The sequence below is a fragment of the Osmia bicornis genome, chromosome 6 (genome assembly GCF_907164935.1).
Source record: "Osmia bicornis bicornis chromosome 6, iOsmBic2.1, whole genome shotgun sequence".
NCBI lineage: Eukaryota > Metazoa > Arthropoda > Insecta > Hymenoptera > Megachilidae > Osmia > Osmia bicornis.
This window is the reverse complement of record NC_060221.1, coordinates 11456014-11462451: the sequence shown is the minus strand read 5'-3', so window position 1 is coordinate 11462451 and position 6438 is coordinate 11456014.

The following is a 6438-nucleotide window of genomic DNA, read 5'->3' as shown; positions in this document are numbered from 1 at the left end:
GTCACTGTGCGATCGCCGCTGTTCTATTGTTTTTGCAGGTAGCAGCATGGTGACCGACACCAATGTATGTATATATTTATATATAACGGGTGGGCTTAAAAATTAAATTTAACTAATTTTAATGATTTTAAATCGCACTATGTGCATCTGGTTGCCTGACGGCGACCAGGATATCGCTTTAATCTAACCTAACCTAATTCACTGATTAGGTAGATTAGATTAGGTCAGATTAGGTTATAGTAAATTCCCGGCTGCCGTTAGGCAGCCAGCACACACAAGTCCAAATAAAAAATGTTTAAATATTCGTATAATTTCATTTTGTATTATCTAGCTACGACACATCGAAGTGCAGAAATACACAAGGTATATGTTGATCATCAGTCGTCATGCTGTTGCCTGTGTAACGACCCAGAGTGAGTACGTTACTGCACCGACTTGTAGGGAGAGCGGTTCTCTTAGAAGGCGACTCGTATTCTGTGTTTTAGGGATCATAGGTTCGCGTGGTGTGCGGTTAAGGAGTGAAATTCAAACACTAATGTGCTAGAAACTGATTAAAATTTGTTTATTCAAAAATAAAAAGGTAAGTGATTATTAAATTGTAATATAATATAAAACAAAATCGCTAGTATCACAATAAGTGCGGCTAGGAATAAGAATACAATAAGAAATTATAATTAGTTCGCCCTAAATTGGGAATACAGTAAGAAATATGTAATTAGTAATAGAAACTAGTAATTAGTTATTAGTAATAAGTTATAGTAATTAACAATTATTGATAGCGCTGACGCGAATGTGGCTTAGTCTTCATGTACAGTCAATACTCTGTTTAATTTTCAATAATGATTATGGAAACTAAATTCCAGAGGTTTGTGCAAAACTATTGGAGTCGAGTTAACCTTTCCTATGGGTCGCAATCGGTTTCTGGTTATACCAGAGCTGTGTTAATCGCAGGAAGTTCAAGGAGCTCCGCTCCTCGCTAGCTCTTTACACTTAAATGTTGACTTAGCGTAACACCTGTGTAACACGTTGCGTACCGTGGATAGGAGGTCCACTGATCTGTAGTACTGCACGCCACCAGTGGAAGAGTAGGAAATAGCTGTAACTCGCGCTCTATCGCTGCCTAAACAGTTGAGCGCAAGCTTTTCTCTACTGTTCAGAGTATTGTCTGCTTCAGGCCAAGGCCTGAGAAGATCTGCATCGAAACTGTGCGGAACGCCTCTATTTATACTCAGATTTTGCTGAGTCGGCACTTTTTTTTCGCATAGAGTTCTTGGGGTAGCTGGGTTTTCCCCATCACGTGGTGGTCCAGCATCCCCGCTCTAGAATTCTACCCCACTATGTGTTCACTGGGGTTGCGCTGGCGCGTGCGCGGTCAGACGTCGATAATTTATCGGTAAACTGTTTTACCGTCTGACCTATCGACTAAACTTTTATCGATGAATTTAACAAACTCGGTTATCGATGAAAATGAAAATGTTAATTACAAAAATTGTTATACAAATTAAGCGAAGTATTAACAATATAAAATAATTTTTAACAAAAAATACAACCGACTTCGAAATGCACTAAAAAGTATGAAATAATTTCTACTTCATTTATACAAATACCCAACAGCTATTAATAAAACCTATTTACTCGTTAAATAGTATACTAAATACATTTCAACCTTTTCGGGGGCGGCGCAAAATTAAAAACTTTTCTTATACTAGGAATATTCAGGCGTCGACAACCTATCAAATCATTATTGACAGCATCGTATATTCGGGTATTTTTAATTTTGCACCGCCTCCGAAAAGGTTGAAATGTATTTAGTATACTATTTAACGAGTAAATAAGTTTTATTAATAGCTGTTGGGTATTTGTATAAATGAAGTAGAAATTATTTCATACTTTTTAGTGCATTTCGAAGTCGGTTGTATTTTTTGTTAAAAATTATTTTATTTCACACTTTTTAGTGGAACGAGCAGTATTTGTAGGATCCCGTAAGGTGGTTTACCGTTCTTATTGGTTAATTGCAACACCGATAGTTTTTAGCGATAACAAGTTCCATACAAGTTATAACAATAGTTATTAACAATAACAAATTGCATAAATTTTTGCAAGTGAGATATCGCGGAAATGTGAAAGGTTTCATCGCAATCGGTTCATGCCTTGGAGAGTATACATGTATACAAGAAACAGTAGAGAATCGGCGACTGCATGCTGACTCATACACCGGTAAAGACACGTAGGCATACGTAGAATTCAATGTAGTAGTAACAATAGCTTTTTACGAATATCTCGGAAACTAAAGCTTTCCGTTAATTATGCATAATGAAAAAGTTGTTCAGAATCATATCCCCGACAACATATTAAAAGGTCATTGAAATCGTCCAATTTTGACATTAAAAACTTCCTGTATTTTGCAATAACAATGAAAAAAATGAAAAATTGTTTTTCAATGGGACCAACCGGAAGACATACCCTACAAGATGTAAAAGGTTTCGTTCCGATTGGTACATCCATCTCGGAGTAATTGGTGAACACACACAAAAGAAAAAAAAAAAAAAAAAACATACATACTGATCGAATGGAGTAACCTCCTCCTTTTCGAAGTCGGTTAAAAAATTAAATAAAATACTCTGTATGAAATATAAAAATTAGTTATGATAAATAAAATGAAATTAAAAAGATATTGCGTTCGATTATCGGGTCGTTACACCTGCAAAAACAGTAGAAAAGCGACGATCGCACACTAATGCGTAAGATGTAACACGGACGTACACGAACAGGCAGAATTCAATGCATTAGTTTCGACAGTTTTTCGAAAATATCTCAAAAACTAAGGTCGAGCGGTGGTTATATGTATAGGAAAAAGTTGATCAAAATTTACACGATATTTATATAAATTTCAATCAAAGATTTTTTTTTCTTATCTATTGTAGTTACCATAAGCCTATTGTATCCTGTTTAGAATAAATATGTATATAATTGTTGCTCGTAGTGCTGATAGATGTGAGAACCAGATTAATGTTAATAATCTTAATTTACAAATTATGAAATTTTAATTTTTGATACTACAATTAATGTGAAAATTCAAAAAAAGCCACTGTTATTTCATAGTTTTAACTTTTCACTTCTGTCGACAGTCCCCGTGACTGTTTTCCTTTTTTTTTTGTTTTGGCGAAGGGAAACTGCGGAAAAATCTTCCGTTGTTCAAGATCCGCAGGGCGGACCACGTGCCTCGGGGTATGTGGGATCTCAACCCACTAAAAAACCGCAAACCCTTTATGCGACTTTGGTCCCCCCCGGAACTGTTTATCACATTACTTCGGGGGGGAGTCGCCTGTTGCGCGTGCTTCCGCGCGTTGCTCTTCGAATTCCCTCACAACAGAAGGTGGCCCGTGAGGAGCTGCATCAACTTGCCGGTGGCATTCCCTGCACTGTAGTTAGGAGATTCCACCGACTCTCCTCCTTCTTCTTCTGCTGGAGTAACCGTCGCACATAATTGGCGACGGCGCTCCAAGTTTGCAATGTCTACAGCATCACCCCCACGATGTTATCGGGGGTGATGGGGCCTACCTCCTGTTGGAGGGCATTCCTCTCGGCCGCCCAGCGTCCGCATTGGAAGAGGGTGTGCTCAGCACTGTCCCCTGCATCCTGGCAGCCATAACCGCACACAGGCGAGGTGGCCTTACCCATCCTGAACAGGTACGCACGGAAGTACCCGTGCCCGCTCAGGAATTGGGTAAGGTAGTAGTACACCTCGCCGTGCTTCCTATTGAGCCAGGGGGCGAGGCTTGGAATTAGCCTAGCCGTCCAGCGCCCCCTTGCCTCTTCCGACAACGCTGCTGCCAGCGGTGCAGGGTGGCCTCTCGAGCCACCCTCTTCGCATTAACCGTGTCTTGGCCACTCCTCTTCGCCTCATAGACCTGCTTGCCCACAAGCGCAAGCAGGTCTATGGGCAGCATTCCAGCTATCACCAACACAGCTGGCTCCGCGACAGTTCTGTAGGAACAGGCTATCCGAAGTGCGTACCTCCTTTGAACCGCCGCTAGTCTGCGGCGGTACTTTTAGAAGCGGAGGGCTCCAGTCCAAATCTCCGCGCCGTACAGCAGTACAGACTCTATGGAGGTCATGAGCAGCCACCGCTTCGCCGGCCTTGGGCCTCCGATGTTCACCATGAGGTGGGCGAAGGATGACGCGGTTGCTGCCGCCCTGTCGGCCGTCTGCCGTATCTGTGCCCAGAAGGTCCGCTTGCTGTCAAGCAGGACCCCCAGGTACCTAACGGCGGCCTTAGCGATGATGGTGTGGATCCCCACCTTGAACGGTATTTCTGTGGGGATCCTTCGCCTTGACAGGACGACGAGCTCGGTCTTCTCCGTAGCTAACCGAAGACCCGCATCATTCATCCACCTCTCGATCCGCCTCATGACATGATTAAGGCCAAACTGTGCGCACTCCGTGTCGCGGGCGACAATAACTACCGCTATGTCGTCCGCGTAGCCCACCAGGAACGCCTCGATGGGGAACTCGATCCGCAGGATGGCGTCGTAGAACGCGTTCCAGAGGTCCGGTTCTAATATGGACCCCTGGGGTGCAGGAGTGGTCCTGCAGAGACTTTTCTCCTCCGTCTCCCCTCAACCGTGTCGTGGACCAGAACACGGTCGGAGTAGTAATTCTCCATAATACGGAGGAGATAGTCTGGGACCTGGAAGGTGTTCTTCAGGGCTTCGAGTATCCCCGCCCAACTTGCCGAGTTGAAGGCGTTCCTGACGTCGAGCGTGGCTACGAGGACGACATGCCAGCTGTGCCGGTTGCTGGACTCCGCCTTATCGGCGGCATCCAGAACCACCCGTACGGCGTCGACTGTGGACCTTCCGCGTCTAAAGCCGTATTGCCGATCCGATAGATCGCCCGCCTCCCGGATAGCTTCTAGGAGGCGGGGCCTAATCATTTTCTCCAGCAGTTTACCGGCCGTGTCCAGCATACATATAGGGCGGTATGCGGACGGACCGGCAAGCTGCCCCTTCCCCTTAGTAATCAGCGCAAGGCGCTGCACCTTCCATCGCGTCGGCCAAAGGCCGGACCCCAGACATGCGTTTAGCATTTCCAGCATCGGCGTTTAGCACAGCCAGCTTCACGATCTCTGCTGGAATGCCGTCTGGGCCCGGGGCTTTCCTGTTGCGGAAGGTCCGGGCTGCACCCTGCATCTCCTGCATGGTGAAGGGGGGGAACTCCTCCACCTGCAACCCCGTTGGCTGTCGCGCTCTTGCCGGGTGGTCCGGAAAGAGGGCGTCCACGATCGCCGATGCCTCATCTGCGGGTAAGACCGCGGGGCCGTTTTGGGCACCAATTTTGCGACGCACAATACGGTACCCTAGACCCCACGTATCACGGTTGACCTCCTCGCGGAGATCCCAGCAGCGCCAGCTGGTTCACGCGAATAGCGTGGCGGAGCTCGCGGCGCTTGGCCCTGTAGGATTCCCACAGGGCCTCTCCATCGGTGGTGCGCTTCGCCCGCTGGGCTGCTCTCCGCAGATGATGGCAGTCCCTCCGGTGGTCGGCGATAACGTTCGACCACCAGTAGGCAGGCTGTCTGGCACTGCATGACTTTCCGCGGCTCAACGACACATCGCACGCCTTATGGATGGCGTCCATGGTTGCGTCGACGAACCGCTCCAGCGATAGCCAGGTCCACGGCCCTCCGTCGGGCTACGAAATGTTCTGCATCCCGACTTGGAGGGCCTCTTCGAAGCGTTTGGAGCGAAACGATCTTGAGCGTTTGGACGTTCCACGCTCGCACAGGGGGTGGAACCTTGCTCCGACTTCTTGTCCCGGCTATCCGGAAAACCACATACTGGTGGTCACTCCCCGTGTAGTCCTCGATGACTCTCCAGTCATCGACACGGGGGGGCGACATGCTCAGAAGCCATCGTGATGTCGTTGATGGTCTCCTGATAACCAAACCTCCGGAAGGTCGTGGCCGACCCTCGGTTGAGGATCTCCAGGTTCCGGCGGGCCGCCAGTTCGATGACCAGCCTTCCCCTGGTGTCCGGTCTAGGCATTCCCCACTCGACTGCCTTCGCGGTAAAGTCCCCTCCAACAACACATCCGCCCCCCATTCCCAGGATGGTGTCTTCGAGGGCTTCAATCTTCTCGCGGAAATCCGCGATGCGGTCGTTAGGGGAGAGGTACACGCTTACCAGCGTCACCCCCTCTCCCTTTACCCAGACAAATCCGGCGCCTGCCCCGTGCGTCTGTACCCGGAATTTGGAAAGATCCGGGATCCAGATCGCAGCGGTTCCCAACGTGTCGGCGAACCACGTTGGTCATTCTCGAGTGCGGTAAGATCAGTCGAGAATATCGATCTCCTGCTCTTGCCGCAGCTGCTCGAGAAGGGCGTCAGCGACTCGGCTCCGGTTAAGGTTGCCCTGGAGCACCTTAGACATTACGTTT